The sequence below is a fragment of the Cherax quadricarinatus genome, chromosome 47 (genome assembly GCF_038502225.1).
Source record: "Cherax quadricarinatus isolate ZL_2023a chromosome 47, ASM3850222v1, whole genome shotgun sequence".
Taxonomy (NCBI): Eukaryota; Metazoa; Arthropoda; class Malacostraca; order Decapoda; family Parastacidae; genus Cherax; species Cherax quadricarinatus.
The window spans coordinates 24,670,787-24,688,127 of NC_091338.1; the positions used below are offsets into that span (position 1 = coordinate 24,670,787).

At 42.3% G+C, this 17,341-nt stretch overlaps 1 protein-coding gene across 2 annotated transcripts in view; it reads right to left on the minus strand.

Annotated features, from left to right (window-relative positions):
- The window catches only part of LOC128696577 (probable glutamate receptor), a 136,030-nt gene that overhangs the window by 105,176 nt on the left and 13,513 nt on the right, over positions 1 to 17,341 (minus strand). The window contains exon 2 of one of the 2 annotated variants that reach the window (XR_011393245.1): positions 9,723 to 12,506. The exons of the other annotated variant lie outside the window; for it this stretch is intronic. The gene's annotated coding sequence lies outside the window, so the exon portion shown is untranslated. Of the gene's footprint in view, positions 1 to 9,722; positions 12,507 to 17,341 lie in introns of those variants that run through there. 2 annotated transcript variants of the gene reach the window in all.

A 17,341-nucleotide genomic window follows, 5' to 3' on the forward strand; every position in this document is an offset into this window, starting at 1 on the left:
TCGCTAAATTGGAGGAGGACACTAAAAGAAAGCTAGCATCAAGTAGAGTAGGCTCCAAAACCTGGTGGTCCCTGGTCAAGGACAGACAAAGTTATCTACCTGATGAACTCATTCCACCTTTAAATCGACAGGATGGGACCACCTCTACTAGTAGTCAAGAGAAAGCGGACCTCTTTGCTGAACACTTTGCTACCAAAATGCAGGTTCCTGATCCGGCAAGGGACCCTCCTTGGCTAGCTGCAAGAACTGTGTCAAAACTGTCAGTGGGGACAATAAGGCAGGAGGAGGTGTATTTCCTTCTTAAATCGCTTGACCAAGAAAAGGCTATGGACCCAGAAAAGTTGAGCCCAAGATTGCTGAGAAGATGTGCAGACCAGCTAGCAGCACCTCTAACTCGCATCTTTCAGCAATGACTAGTAAAGTGTAAATGGCCTTCTCTGTGGAAAGAGGCAAATGTAGTCCCTGTTCACAAAAATAAGAGCAGAGCAGAAATCAGCAACTACAGACCAGTGTCACTCCTGCCAATCACTGGCAAAATCCTGGAGACAATAATCTTATGACAAATGACAGAGATTTTTGACTACCACTCACTACTTTGTGACCGTCAATATGGCTTCAGGAAAGGTTACTCTGCTGCTGATCTGTTGTTAAACCTCTCCACTAAGTGGCACCAGTCACTGGATGAATCCAAAGTAAGCTGTGTGGTAACACTGGACATCGCTGGTGCTCTCGACCGGGTGTGGCACCAGGGCCTCTTAGCAAAACTGCAAGCTCTGGGAATTGCAGGCTCTACGCTATGTCTCCTCAGTGATTACCTTCGTGGTAGATCTCTAAGGGTAGTTCTCAATGGAACGGAATCAGCAAGACATCCTACTTGGGCAAGTGTTCCACAAGGAAACGTGCTGGGATCATTGTTATGGAATGTCTACTTCAATGACTTTCATCATCTCATTCCAGAATCCCATGCATATGCAGACGACTGTACACTGACATTTACTTATCCAAGAGAAGAAATGCCAGCTGCTCTAAGCTACATCAATCACCAGCTTAGAGCTATATCAGCTTGGGGAAATAGACAGCAAGTAACATTTGCACCTGAGAAAACACAGATGACGATGGTCTCTAGGTACCGTGACAGTAATGCCTATGCAGTAGTCAGGAAGAATGGGAGGGTGTTGGTACCTGGGGAAGAAGTGGATATCCTTGGGGTGAAATTTGACTCTAAACTGACCATGAAGAACCACGATGTAAATCTTGCAAACAAGGTAGCCAGGAAGCTTACAGCACTTCGCCGTATCTCTCATCTGCTTGACAGTAGGGGTTGCAAGATTCTGTATGAGGCACAAGTGCGCTCTCACCTTGAGTATGCTCCACTTTCTTGGTTTGCCTGCCCCCCCCCTCTCATCTGCGAATGCTTGACAGAGTAGAGAACAGAGCAAGACGTCTCATCTCTCGCCTGGACTAATCCTGGATAGATCTGTCATTTCAGCAGAGCCTTCAACACAGGAGGGATGTGGGTTTCCTTACTGTTATGTACAAGGCCAATATTGTCAAAGTACCACACTTGGATCCACTTCGAGGACAGCGTGAAACAAGCTTTTATGCCACAAGACGGGCAGAAAGCAGCAACTTCACTCTGGCTGTACCCTTCTCCAGAACATCAATCCATCTGAGATCATATATACCCAGGATGACTCGAGTATGGAACACATTCGTACAGCATAACGATGTCAGCGAGATAGTCAGTTGATCAAATGAAAATGCTGTCCCACAGATGGCTCCAACTTCATCCTGTTCCCTACTTGTATGTCTCGTAACAATAAAAATGCTTTCAAATGAGCTGATGTAGGTAACAGCTCTTAGCTTGCCAATAAAATTAGGTATCCTTAACCTGTAAATAGCTTGTCAATAAAACTAGGGATCCTTAACCTGACCTTGTCAAACCCTGTGCAAAAAAAAGAAAGAGAGAAAGAGAGATTAAATATAAAGGCTCTGATTTAGGTCACTTTGACCTAAATCAGCCACAACGAAAGAAGGAAGGGAAAACGTAACGTTAAAGGAGGAGACTAGGCAAGCTTGAGGCAATTCCTGAATGGAGTGCAGTGACAAAGGGAACTAGATGAATAAACATCGAATGAAAGAATGGAGCATCTAGCTGGAAAGAGGAATGGGCTGACTGGATGCTTTTTGGAATGTAAAAAAGCGTCCATCACAGTACCACACGAGACTGGGACAAAAACTAGAGAAGCTGGCAGGAATAAGTGGAAAGGCTTTACAGTGGATTAATTACTAAAAAAAAAGGAGAACGAATTGTTGTTCGAGAAGAGGTGTCAAAAAATGGCAGGTGTAACGAATGGGGTTCTACAAGGGCCAGCCCTGAAACAAGAACTCTTTCTTATATACACGTTTGATATGATAGAAGAAATCGACTCAGAGGTAACCCTGTGCGTCTATCACAAGAAACTAATGAAGAGAATACAACCATTAGCCTACCATGGCTACAAATGGATTTGGACAAGCAGCAGGATTGGACTGATAAGTAGCTATTAGAATTTAGCCCTGGCAAATTCAAAATTATGACACGCTAGGAGAGTAAAGACCGGAAACAGAATACAGGCATTGGGACAAAGGTTACGAATATTCCTCAAGGAGAAGGACTTCGGGGTAACCATAACTCCAACCACATTGCCTGAGATTTTCATTAACTGAATTACTTATGCAGCAAACAAATTTCTGGCAAATCTAGGGTTAGCTATAAAAAAAAAAAACAACTCAACGAGATGTTATTTGTGATAATATACCGAATACATAATGCTCATCTTGGAGAATACAGCACAAGTATGGAACCCACATCTGATAATGTATGCTAATATGCTGTAAAAAGGGCAGGAGTCTGCAGTCATATTTGTTCTGGAACCTTATGCGCTACTGAAAGAAAAGAAGATAAACTTGGTATCATTAGAGGACAGAAAGACACAAGATAACGAAGTACAGAATACGAGAATAAATGAACTAGCGAAGAGATAGACTCTGTGAGAGGCGCAAATCAGGCACACGAGGGTAAAACTAGATATTAAAACTAAGATAGGTTAGTAAATGCTTCTTTATCCTCAGTGTGGTCAGGAAGTGGAATGACCAAGACAGTGCAATTTTAAGACTAGTTATGATAAAGATTACGCAGACCAAGAAAGAAATAAGAGACTCAGTGGCAGCCAGCAGAGAGATTGGACTAAGAGCTGAGACTGATCCCTTCGCCCATATATAGATGAGTACACACTCAGTGCACACATATTCGTAAAAACTGCATGTATATACTATATATATAATATATATATATATATATATATATATATATATATATATATATAAATTTGGATTATGCAAAGTAAAATCACTGAATTTCCTGTGTAAAATTTGTCTAACATAGCAGTGACGTCTGATGGCTGTACCAGAGTTAACCTGAAACTTCATCTCATTAACAACTAAACTTATTTCTGCCTTTCTTTTAGTCTTTGTTTGTTCTTTCACTAGTAAACCTGTCCCTGCCTCGTTCTTTTAAACCCTACAACTCTGACCTGTCTTTCTCCTTCACTTCACCTCATGTTACTTTCTGCCTTCACGTCTACTCGTGTTTTACTTCTCCCCGAAATTAAAACTTAAGATAGTTTGGCCGGAGATCAGAATCTCTGAGAAGGGAAGTAATGTAATTCTGGGTGAAGTGTATATCACACGAGTCTTTGGTAAATATGCTCTTTAAGAGGATGTGGTTTCCATTAAATTTAATTGTTGTTTTTCTTTGTAAAAGCGTTATGATCACACGTGTATGTTCACCCTCCAACTGTGTGTGAGGGGTTATAAATATGTACCTGTACGCGGGTGCATGAGGCATGTTTCAGTCCCATCCCCGCATCTTCGTTGACTGCTGCTGGGTTCTTTCTCCTGACTTCGAGAGTTCTAAAGATTTGCATGACTCCTTCCTCTACCACTCCACGGTCCTGGCTGAAGAAATTCTTCAACATCCCTGTAATACATCTGCGTTTTCAGATTCCAGCTGCGCCTGTGTTGCTGTTTATCATCTTTCAATCTGTCCACATCTACCTTATCAATTTCTTTCAGTATTTGCTTCTTCATTATCATATTACATCGACTCCTTTTGTTCTCTAATGTTATCAGGCTTAGATTTCTTAGAGTCTTCTTATAACATACTGCTGATATGAGCCTCATGACGAACTCTTTATTTTCACTACATTTTTGACATGCTTATTGAGGTGAAGGTTCTATACTGGTGCTGTATATTACTATGTACGAGCTTGACATATGTCATAGTGTCCTAAATTCCAAGGAACTGGATTTATCCTTCCCTTATTTGGAAATAATGTAATTATTTCCCATTCCACTGAAGATGTATGATCCCTACTGGTTTAGCGCTTTACCGTGGTTAAAATAAAACAATTATAAAGGTATCAGTCTTCAATGACAGACTCATCTTATGTCGGAGTCATTGCAATAACTGAAGAATGTCTCTTGCAGCCGTCTTTAAACTTTTGATATTGCACTGAGACTGTCTCCCTCATTAAAAGCTTCGCCTTGAATTTAGGTTGTGTGAATTTTAATGTGCTACTTTTATTAATCTATGTAATTACTGTAAAATAACTTGATCAAAAATAAATCACAGAGTCTGAATATTTTGGGTTATCTAGTTAAAGCTACATAATGTACATTTAAGTGCACATTACATTTGCGTGTCCTTGAGATCAAAGTAAAAATAAGTCTGCGTCATGTATCCAAAGTTTTAATAAAACTTAATTATACATATATTTATACTTAAAAAATATTAACGCTGAAAAATCCTAAAGAAAAGTTCAGGTTGATTTTAATTTGTGTTGGTCCAAATTAGTCTTTTCTTATGGAAGAAACTGAGGGAAAATATATTGTGTTTTTATGCAATAATTTCTAAGTGACTTAACCATTTGGCTTCATCCTTCAGTGTCGAAGCTTAGTAATGTAAATTCTACGCAGCTTCAAGCTTAATGTGCTGGAGTATTTTAGGATATTGGTCTCCCTGAGATAACAAGAGGAAGCCTCTTCAGTTTGGCTTCGAGGTTTGTGTTTCTTAGTAGGAGGCTTGAATTGATTTTGGGCTACGTATGTCCCAGGTTCCTATTTCTATTGAAAAAAATTGGGATGTTAGTGTCATTGCTAATATTTAACTGAATTAAAATTTTCTGTTGCACTCTTCACCAATCATTTAACGTGTACTTATGTACAGGCGCAATACGGGGATATCCTTCTAGGATCGCGGAATGACCAAAATACGACAAGTATGAAGTGTCTTCGGTGCTTGAGTGTCAAAAACGTAGAACCACTGCAGTTTTTCAATGAAGAGGGATAACGCCTGTAGATCAAATATGATCGAAACAGTGTAAGAGGAAAACGTATGCATTAGGGTGAATGTGTTGAAGCATATTGAACATTGGTGAAAACAGGCACACGGGAAGTATCATTGTGTGAGGAGAGTGAAGGGAACGTTGTAAGGTTACACAGTCCATAACATTAAATCTAGTCCTAAACTTCCACTCGGAGGAGGATAAATGTAGCCCTTGAGATACACGCAAGAGATAAGCTCAGACTGCTTTGGCAACGCTGACATATTTTGCAACGTTCTCGTTAAAAAATTACGGAAGACCTGGGACAGGGTCTAGAGAGTACGCAGGGGACAGGGTCTAGAGAGTATGCAGGGGACAGGGTCTAGAGAGTACGCAGGGGACAGGGTCTAGAGAGTATGCAGGGGACAGGGTCTAGAGAGTACGCAGGGGACAGGGTCTAGAGAGTACGCAGGGGACAGGGTCTAGAGAGTACGCAGGGGACAGGGTCTAGAGAGTACGCACGGGACAGGATCTAGAGAGTACGCAGGGGACAGGGTCTAGAGAGTACGCACGGGACAGGATCTAGAGAGTACGCAGGGGACAGGGTCTAGAGAGTACGCAGGGGACAGGGTCTAGAGAGTACGCAGGGGACAGGGTCTAGAGAGTACGCAGGGGACAGGGTCTAGAGAGTACGCACGGGACAGGGTCTAGAGTATGCAGGGGACAGGGTCTAGAGAGTACGCAGGGGACAGGGTCTAGAGAGTACGCACGGGACAGGATCTAGAGAGTACGCAGGGGACAGGGTCTAGAGAGTACGCAGGGGACAGGGTCTAGAGAGTACGCAGGGGACAGGATCTAGAGTATGCAGGGGACAGGGTCTAGAGAGTACGCACGGGACAGGGTCTAAAGAGTATGCAGGAGGCAGGATCTAGAGAGTATGCACTGGACAGGGTCTAGAGAGTATGCACTGGACAGGGTCTAGAGAGTACGCACGGGACAGGGTCTAAAGAGTACGCAGGAGGCAGGGTCTAGAGAGTATGCACTGGACAGGGTCTAGAGAGTATGCAGCGAACAGAGTCTAGAGAGTACGCAGCGAACAGAGTCTAGAGAGTACGCAGCGAACAGTCTAGAGAGTACGCAGCGAACAAAGTCTAGAGAGCACACACGGGACAGGGTCTGGAGAGGACGCACGGGACAGGGTCTAGAGAGTACACACGGGACAGGGTCTAGTGAGTACTCACAAGCCAACTTTCATTTATTTTCATTCTGCGAGCATTGGTAGTTACAGTGGATACATAAGCTTGTGAAAAAGCTTGTAAACATCTATCCTCATAAAACGACTAGCATGTGCTCTGAATTGTCTGCAGTCCAAACCATACCCCCGGCCGGGGGTATGGTTTGTTTGCAATCGTGTCATTACGATTTCTTGAGTCTTGTCTGCAGTCTTGGAAACGGTCTTTAGTACTTTTGGAAAAATATAGACCCTGAGCTGCACGTCTTTAACCTTCTGCACTAACGCATTTGGAAGGCCAACACATTATTTTTATGTTTTCCTACGGTATAAGAGATTGAGTAATACCTCATGTGTAAAGGAGGAGTCAAGGAAAGCGCCAGGAAAAGATTTATGACGTGAATAAATTCCACAATCTGAACATTCATTTTGTTACCAGGAACGAACGATAAAAAGATGGGAAGTCAGAACAAGAAACTGAGAGATTCGAGCAATGATCACTATCATGGATATTTGTCATAGTCATTTCACATCGAATTCTATGAAAGAGAAAAAGATAAAGTTGTACAGGAGAGATACGGGGGAGGGGATGTAGGAACACTAGCACGACCCTCTGCTGACCTAATGGTCAGTAGTAGCGTGGGATGAAGCCAGAGATTGATAAATAAGACACATGTGCAAGTGCAACACATGGGTATGTTTAGTTCCTAGTTGTTTTGTCTGTGCAACAGGCTTCTTCAGTTGATCAGGCCCTGTTCCACCTAGAGGCCTGATCATGTACCGAACCGCCGGGGCGTTGAAACCCGGAACACCTTCCTGGTGTGCAACAAGCTTCTTCAGTTACATACAGAGGTAATTTTATTACCTGAATCATTAAAATCAACCCTCAATTTGACGCAAGAAGACTGCTGCGCAGGAGACAAGTTTCGGAGATAAATATGTTGCATATTAGCTTATTCCAACTTGACGAAAAATATACAAAAAAAAATAATTTTTTTACCTGTTCAAAGTTTCACCTAATACTTTTTTTCATGTACATAGTAGATATGAGACAATGGTTGATATAGACCCGGGAGTCAGGTCACATGTGGGGTGTCATCGGCATACCACGATGGTATAATTAGTAAAAAAGATCTGAAGCGCGAACATTAAACGGGGACCCACCGTGTTCGGTAGATTATATCACTGCTATCTGTTTTTAAAGAGGATTGATTGAGAAAGTTGTGAAGGGTAAGAATCTGATTCATTCACGATTTTCTGTTTTCATGGGAGGTCCAGCTGACGTTCCCGGATTAAGTTGAGGTTTGTCAAAGTCCATTTCGGACATTATCTCTTCGGTAAATACCGACATGACCTTATTGTTCGTTATCAGGACCAGAGAGGGGAGAAAGACTGGCAGTTACCAATATAGGATGTGGTTGTTAGATGGTAGTTGTCTGCTGAAATGGAGGAGTCTGTGTGGGCACAGCTATAACAATAGTAAAAGTATATAGAGGTACACGTATTTTTGCAACTGTCACAGATGGAAGAAGGGGTCACTGGTGGAGATAGACTGTTAGAAAAGGGAAAGTGAGAAGAGACAATAGATTTGCAGGGAATTTTGAAGTAAGCTGAGACTGCTGTGGAAATGTCGAAGAAACAGCTGAGACTGCTGTGGAAATGTCGAAGGAACAGCTGAAACTGCTGTGGAAATGTCGAAGGAACAGCTGAGACTGCTGTGGAAATGTCGAAGGAACAGCTGAAGAAGACTGTGTAGGTTGAAAGGTAGTGAGGGTGACAGAGGGCACAGAAATAGGAACATAAGAGATGGAGACTTCTTTAGGGTACAATGGTGTGTATGTGTTAAATGTATCTACTAGGCGCTGAGAATGTTGGAAAACTCTGGAGAAGTATATCTGTGCTATTTTTCTCTTGGAGACGTAGCTGGAAAACTGACTTATTGTATGAGACTCAATGTTTCCTTAAAAAAAAAAGAATAATTGTTTTTCAAGAAAAAAAAGAACACCAACAGGAATAAGCGGAGTGTTCGTCGCGGCAGTAATGACAAGTAAGAAGTTGGATGTTGGATAGTTTTTTATCCGATTCTAAGTAGACTGGACAGTCCGCCTGTTATTTGCAATATTTTGGTGTATAGCCAGAGCGTTTGCAATGTTAATATTGTTTCTAGTAATTCCGTTTTTTGACCCGCGAAGGATCCGAGAAACGTCGTGGCTTCGTGAGGGAGGGTTGATCTATCGTTAAATTAAAGCAGCCTTCAGAGGTATCAATACCAGAGGTGGTAGGTAGAATGTCAGTGCCAATTTTGGGAAACAGGTAACTGCCTAAAAGCGTTCCTGGTTTTTGAGAAGTATCCCAGACCGTACAGAGGTCGGTAAACACGGTTGTAGTCACTTCTGATCCAGAATAAGCCATTGTCTCATTTACGGGGTAAAAAAGAAGGGTAGCTTGTTAAATTAGACACATGTGCAATTCTTGGGTATCTTTATTGAGAAACGTTTCGCCACACAGTGGCTTCATCAGTCCATACATAGGATAAACTTGAAGAACAGGAGGAGAATGAGGTAATCAGTCCCTCAGCCTGGAGTCGATGTGTTCAGTCCATCAATCTTGTAGAATGTACATCATAGGGCCGTAGACGTGGCTTATATACTGTAGTAAAGTGAGGCGAAGCAGGAGGAGGTGGGGTCATAGTGGTACGATCCACTAGTCGAAGTAGGTCTTCGTCCAAAGGTTGGACAAGTGTTGAAGAATTCTTTGTAACAAGTTCCGATGATTCTGCAGTGTCTGACAGTTGTGATGAATGGTTTGAAAAACCGACAAGTTGAAGATTGAGACACTTATGCAACATATGGGAATCTTTATTCAGGAAACGTTTCGCCACACAGTGGCTTCATCAGTCCAATACAAAGTAAAAAGGCGTAAGGAGAGGACTGATGAAGCCACTGTGTGGCGAAACGTTTCCTGAATAAAGATTCCCATATGTTGTAGATGAATGGTTCACAGAACCGACACGTTGATAAATTAGACACATGTGCAACTCTTGGGTATCTTTATTGAGGAAACGTTTCGCCACACAGTGGCTTCATCAGTCCATACAAAGGATAAACTTGAAGAACAGGAGGAGAATGAGGTAATCAGTCCCTCAACCTTGAATCGATGTGGTCAGTCCATCAATTTTGAATAGAATACGGCATATGAGCGGAGAAGCAGCTTATAAACCGTATGGCAGGAGAGGTGCAGCAGTCGTAGGTGGTGTCACATTTGTCCAATGAGGAAGTAGGTCGTGCCCAAGGGTTAGGCAAGCGATGAATTCCCAGGTATTAAGATCCCAAGAAGCTGCAGTGTCTGACAGGATTGTAGATGAATGGTTCAAAAAACCGACACGTTGTTAAATTAGACATATGCAACTCTTGGGTATCTTTACTGAGGAAACGTTTCGCCACACAGTGGCTTCATCAGTCCATACAAAGGATAAACTTGAAGAACAGGAGGAGAATGAGGTAATCTGTCCCTCAACCCTTGGGCACGACCTACTTCCACATTGGACAAATATGACACCACCTACGACTGCTGCACCTCTCCTGCCATACGGTTTATAAGCTGCTTCTCCGCCCATATGCCGTATTCTATTCAAGATTGATGGACTGACCACATCGACTCAAGGTTGAGGGACTGATTAACTCATTCTCCTCCTGTTTTTCAAGTTTATCCTTTGTATGCACTGATGAAGCCACTCGTGGCGAAACGTTTCCTCAATAAAGATACCCAAGAGTTGCACATGTGTCTAATTTAACAACGTGTCGGTTCTTTGAACCATTCATCTACAAGGGTAGCTTCAAGAATAAATGAAAAGAAACCAAGTATACCCTGAACTACGGCCCTCTCCACTCCAACAGATAGTACTGTTGCTTCCTAGAAACCACAGCTTGACCTACAAATTTAGAATCGCACTTCCAGAACTGAGCGAGCAAGGTTGGCAAACCAGGAATAATCGCCACTCCTGGATCCGAAAGCATCCTCCACTGGTACTTCGACCATCAGAGACCCTTCCAGATAGCCACACGACGTATCAGTGGAGAGTCGCCTGATAGGCCTTTAGGTGATCCAGTATCCATCAGGTGGGATGACAGCCACCATAGCACTAAAAACGGAAGTTACATGATCACTGGGCCGACAGTGATTCCTTTTCTTTCTCTCAGGTTGGGGTATTTACAATCCATACGAGTAATGGGAGAAGAGGAATATTTCTTCAGATCAAGAGCTCCACCATCACGACAAAGGATCTTCATTGAAGGGTATGGCGTATGTAGTTATGTTAGTTTATATCTGCGGTGTTTGGCAGCAGATTTTTTCCATGTTTGAATTCAAAGTTTTTCTGTAACCTTGCAAGGGTTATTAGGCTTTCATAGTGTGTACCATACAGAACGGTAGTGGCTTGGCCAGAGGAAAGTAAGGCGAGACCAAGCAAAATTATGTGAGGCTAAAGCTAAACCAGACGAGCGAGACTAGTCATGGTTGTAACCAGAGATGATGATAATACAAATAATATTAAGAAGAATTTTTATTTTTACTAGTACATATACAAGGTATACAAGACATAGCTGACATCAACGACATACTACCGTATAGAAGACATTAGGCTAAGCATTTCGGGCAAATTAAGTCAATTTTGTCCCAGGTTGCGACCCACACCAGTTGGCTGACACCCAGATACTCTTCTTTACTGATGGGTGAACAAAAACAACAGGTGTAGCCAAACACACACAAGGTGTTTACCCTTACCGGGAATCGAACCCGAACTCTAAGCGTGTGAAGCGAGAGCTTTGCCTGCAAAACCATGAGCCACCTTAATAGTAGACAAGGACAATTAATTAATGAAGTCAAGTCCGAAGATCATCAAGAATTTAAAGGATACACTTGGAGATATTAGAAAAATAAAAGCCTATTATTATTAAGACGATGTTGGTAACGTCTTAATTTGTGTAATATATGTGATTTATGTCTTAGGATATACCTTGTAGTTATGTACTAAATGACATATATAGTATCTTAACATTATTTCATAAGATAACTTTGAATTATTTGATATCTAATGCATGTTTATATTTTATCATAGTGTCATATGACTCATACGATTTTATAACAAGTAATGGAAAGGAAGCAACGTATTATAATCTACCACTTGTATTATAGTTTCTTGTAGAGCCAATAATGCAAAGTAATTTTCTGTCTTCTCTAACTCGTTTCTATTTGAATATCAGTTTATGTTCTTTTTTTTTTGGGGGGGGGGATGTTTTGCTACTCTGGGTCTATCTTCATTGACTCTCTGATCTCGGGTTCTAACCCCGCCCGTGGTATTTTTTTTTTCTATCTTCATTGTTACAGAGCAGGTTGTGGCTGCTTTTCAGTTCTTATATTAACAAACAGGAATCTTCTCTTTTCGTGTGTTTTAAAACATGAGCGAGTTTTTCACTTCATCCACCGCAATGTGTCCAACTAGATTTGTGGAGGCATCCACATATTCCATGCAGAGTCCAAAGTTGTAATCTGGCTTGAATAGGTTAACACAGTGAGAGAAGGATGGCGACCAATAGCTGTCCTCCCTCCTGTGAAACTCATTCAGACACATATTTGGCGAGCAACAGATCACGAATGCTTGAGTGAGGTCCATCACCGTGTTTGGCAAAGGAGGTAAGTTAGCTGGAACACTCATAGGTATACGACGTCCCGAGCCGTAAATGTTACCCTCTCGCTGCCACCGCTTTATCCACCTGTAGACGGTGGAGACACTGGAGCCTGTCTTCAGTGCTATGTCACGTACTGTCGTGCCTTTCATCCACAGCAGCACGATCTTCAAGCGATCATCCATGTCTGTCGGTTTGAAAGCTCGCCTCTGCACCATAATATTCCTGTTTCGAGTCAAATGCAGAAAATGATCGTCAGTACATACTTAATATTATTACAATTATTAATTTTATTATTAAAAACATATGTGCTTAACCACCTTAGATCACACGGCTCTGTGAAGTGGAGGTGTGAAGGCAAGGGCTAGTGTGGGTGCAAAACTGAAGTCAAAGTTGATGCAACTCGTTAGTTTCTGTCAAATATCAGTTAAAGTTTTTTTCTTTTCACTAAAGGTAAGTTCTGCGTGCGCTCTGTGATAGATATAACGAACTAACGAACGAACTGTATAACCTGATAGTCAACGTATAGAAGTGTTGGGTATTTCTCCAAATGGTATTAATGTGAGTCAAATAATATATTCGATATTTATACGTGAGAGACTAGTTTCCCATGTCCGACAGCGATGGGAAGATGGCCAGGAGCCTAATTGCAAACTGATGGTAAACAATTTCTTGAAGAGGAAGGGGTTGGATTTGAGTTAGTGGGAGGGGTTGGATTTGAGTGGGAGGGGTTGGATTTGAGTTAGTGGGAGGGGTTGGATTTGAGTGGGAGGGGTTGGATTTGAGTGGGAGGGGTTGGATTTGAGTGGGAGGGGTTGGATTTTAGTGGGAGGGGTTGGATTTGAGAGGGTCTTGCACATCGGAGCTTGTTTCTTGGGTGGCATTGAAAATTGGGTTGGTCAAATGTTTGTTAGTGGGATAAATTGTAAAGGACCTGCCTAGTATGGGCCAACAGGCCTGCTGCAGTGTTCCTCCTTTATGTTCTTATGTTCTTAAGAGGAAGGGAAGAGTACGATATGGGGCGAGCATAAAGAGATCAAGTTAAGTGTTACTATCCTATGTGTATACTATCCTATTGTGTATCCTATTTATTGCGGCCAAATAGGATACACAAATGAATGATTTATCATGCAAACACCTAAAAGACCGTAATAAATAGGGTCTACAATGAATTTATCTAACATATGTGATAATTCTGTACTTCCGAAATCAAAACAATTGAGGCAATGGGAGGGTACTGAAGGAGCTGAAGCACCAGGTCCATCACCAGAGTAATATTAAGGAAGATAATGAAGGAGATGAAGCACCAGGTCCGTGACTGAAGCACCAGGTCCATCACCAGGGTACTATTAAGGATGGTGCTGAAGCACCAGGTCCATCACCAGAGTAATATTAAGGAAGATAATGAAGGAGATGAAGCACCAGGTCCATGACTGAAGCACCAGGTCCATCACCAGGGTACTATTAAGGAGGATACTGAAGGAGCTGAAGCACCAGGTCCATCACCAGAGTAATAATAAGGAGGATACTGAAGGAGCTGAAGCACCAGGTCCATCACCAGAGTAATAATAAGGAGGATACTGAAGGAGCTGAAGCACCAGGTCCATCCTAAACACTTAGGCCTAGTGTTTACCCACTCAAACTTATTAATACAAATTTTATTTTACTTTCTAGCGTTTTTCCTACACATGATTAGTCTCCTCACCAAGTTCTTGTAACTGTGTGCTGAGCCCTGATCTTACCCACTTTGTCTCTCCGTTCTATATTCATTTTCCATCAGCAATTTACTGGGGATATCCCTTAGCTCGTTTAGCAGCACACTTAGCTCACGCACTGAGGTAGGTCCGTGGTTCGATCCCCGGTATGAGTGAACGCACTGGGGCGTATTTCCTTAAGAAACCTACTATCCCTGCTCACCTAGCAGCAGGTAGGTACCTGGATGTTAACTGACTGGTGTGTGTAGCATCCTCTGTATAAGTTGCATCATGTACATGGACCCCGCGAATTTGGGGGGAACTACTGTACTCGCAGAAATTATTATTAATCACTGGCTGAAATTCTGCACTGCTCTACACTGAACACTATATTCTATTTTTCTCTTCATGATAATAATGATTCATGTTAAACTCATGTAGGTCATTCAGAGCAAAACGTTGTGACAGTTTGATCCTCCGTCCGCTGAGCCCCAGACAAACGCGTTTCCAGTTCGTACTTACCTCTTCAAGGCTCACTGATATTCCCTTGGTTTGATTTTTTAAATGAATATATGCACTTTACGGGTTTCACATCATGTTTACTGCTCTCTGTCCCCTCCAGGTCCATCCCCTCCAGATCCATCCCCTCCAGATCCATCCCCTCCAGATCCATCCCCTCCAGATCCATCCCCTCCAGGTCCATCCCCTCCAGGTCCATCCCCTCCAGGTCCGTCAGAAAAACGCAAATGTGTCCGGAGCCTATACACACGTGTGTACTCCTCCTGGCTACCCTTCTTTGTATTTTTAGACCCGCATCTGCTTCTTTAGAAACACCAGGACCACCAGGACCACCAGGACCACGACCTGTATTTGTGTTATCTAACACTAGACATACTAATTTCTCGTGTGTTAACATACAGAGACCCAGGGGTTATATAAATATTGGTAGAATTAACGATAATATGTTAAGTAAAAGGACACAAGTGCAACTAATATGACATTTTATCGTGGCAACGTTTAGCTCTCCAGGAGCGAAACGTTGCCACAGTAAAATGTCACATTAGTTACACTTGTATTCTTTTACTTAACAGACTTAGAGGTTATAGCAAAGAAATCGAAATACTTCTTTTATATTATTTTTATTATTATTTTTAAAGTATCACCGAAAGGATACTTTTAAAAGTTTGACTTATTATATTTTGTCTTCAGCTTTCGATTTTATTTTGCTCATAACTCTTGAACGCTTCATCCAATCGGCTTCAAATTTTTGAACACTTTTGCACGATAAGTAGGTCCAGATTCCAGGAACAATTGGCATGTAACGTGGCACGTGATGAGAGTTGTTGAACTCATTCCCAGCATCCTCGAATGTGTCTGATAACTTTTAAAATCATCTCGACCCCTGTAAGCACAACTAGGCGAACACACACACACACACACACACACACACACACACTCACAGGGATATTAGGAAGTATTTCTTTAGTCACAGAGTTGTCTGGAAGTGGAATAGCCTGGCAAGTGACGTAGTGGAGGCAGGAACCAAGACGATGTTTGATGAAGCTCATGGAGCAGGGAAAGAGAGGACCTAGTAGTGACCAGTGAAGAGGCGGGGCTAGGAGCCATGAATCGATCCCTGCAACCACAAATAGGTAAGTACAAATGGGTGAGTAAACACACACATGTTCTATGCATAAGTTTAGGAGCAGGAACAGTAAGACCCTCGAGGCTAGGAGGGAGTGAATCTGCCAAATGGCGAGTTGAGAAGTGGAGCCAGAAGCTGGAATTAGACCCTTTAACTATATATAATCGAGTACAAGAAAATGGAAAATGTGAGGAGTAAGCAACCAGAGAGGTAGAAATGAGCGCAGGTGACTTTTCCTATCTGGTTATGATTAAAAATGATGTAAGAGAGAAAATTGGATTTGGAATGGAAAAGAAAATTTAATTTCTTTCTTGAAAAATTAAGGGATTTGCAATATAGTGTGGGGAGAGCTTGTTGAGCATTTGAAAACCGCTGTTCGGCTGAATGATAAGGTCACTGGGTTCACAGAATGAGAATACATTGAGTAAATGAAAACAGATGGACACACGTGATTCTCTCTACTGATGCGCCCAACAACCTCAGGGCTACCTACCCTACTCAGCCACTTGCTCAATAAACATTAGACCACAACATTCAGAGTATGGTAAAGGAAAGAACGATTAATGTGGTACACAAATGTGGATGGATTATTAAATATAAGTGATGAGTTTACAGAATGGATAGCAAAGGTAAACCCAGACATTACAGCTATCACAGAGACAAAACTACCCGAAATGATAACTGATATCATATTCCCAGTACCGAGGATAGGCAGGAGGGGATGACTGACTTTGTTACTTAGAAATTAGTGGAGTTTAAAAGAGATGATAAGGATATATGGAAATTAACCAGTTGATTACATTGTTGGGTACAATCCTAGCTGGGGGAGCCAGAGCGATAGGAATATTGGGAATAGTAACTTACAGTCCACCAAACAATAGGAGACCAAGACAGAAATATGAATACGACGACATGGGAGTGATTGACATCTTAGCAAAAACAGCAATGAGAGCTCCTGGCTACAGTGAAGTTATTAATCATGGGTGATTTTAACCCATGATTGGGAAAACAGGGACCCTCATGGGGGACCGGCAACATGGAGAGCTAGGATGATGAAAGTAGTTAGGGAAAACGTATAATCAACATGAGAAGGACACGATATGAGAGAAAAGATCATATCTTGTATTTACCACAAGTACAGTTGGAAGGCTGGAACGCAGGCGAGGTATATCATAATCTACACTTGGAAAATCCTTGAAGGAATCGTCCCGAATCTACACAGAAATCACTCCCTACAAAAGTAAAAGATTGGGCAGGAGGTGTAAAATACCCCCAGTGAAACGTAGGGGCGCCATTAGTACACTAAGGAAACACCATAAGTGTCCGGGGCCCTAGACTGTTCAACAGCCTCCTAACATGCATAAGGGGAAATACCAATAAGCCCCTGGCTGCCTTCAAGAGGGAGCTGGACAGATACTTAAAGTCGGTGCCGGATCAGCCGTGCTGTGGTTCGTACGTTGGACTACGTGTGGTCAGCAGTAACAGCCTGGTTGATCAGGCCCTGAGCCACCGGGAGGCCTGGTCGTGGACCGGGCCGCCGAGGCATTGATCCCCGGAATACTCTCCAGGTAGCCCCCTGTGTGCTAGTGACCATACAGTACAGAACTTCGTATTTCTTGGGGAACTAAATATTGAGGGTAGATTGGCAGAAGAAGAGTGTGAGACAATTTCAGAAGAGGGAACTTTGAAGTGTTAATAGAATTTCTAAATGCAACGCATTG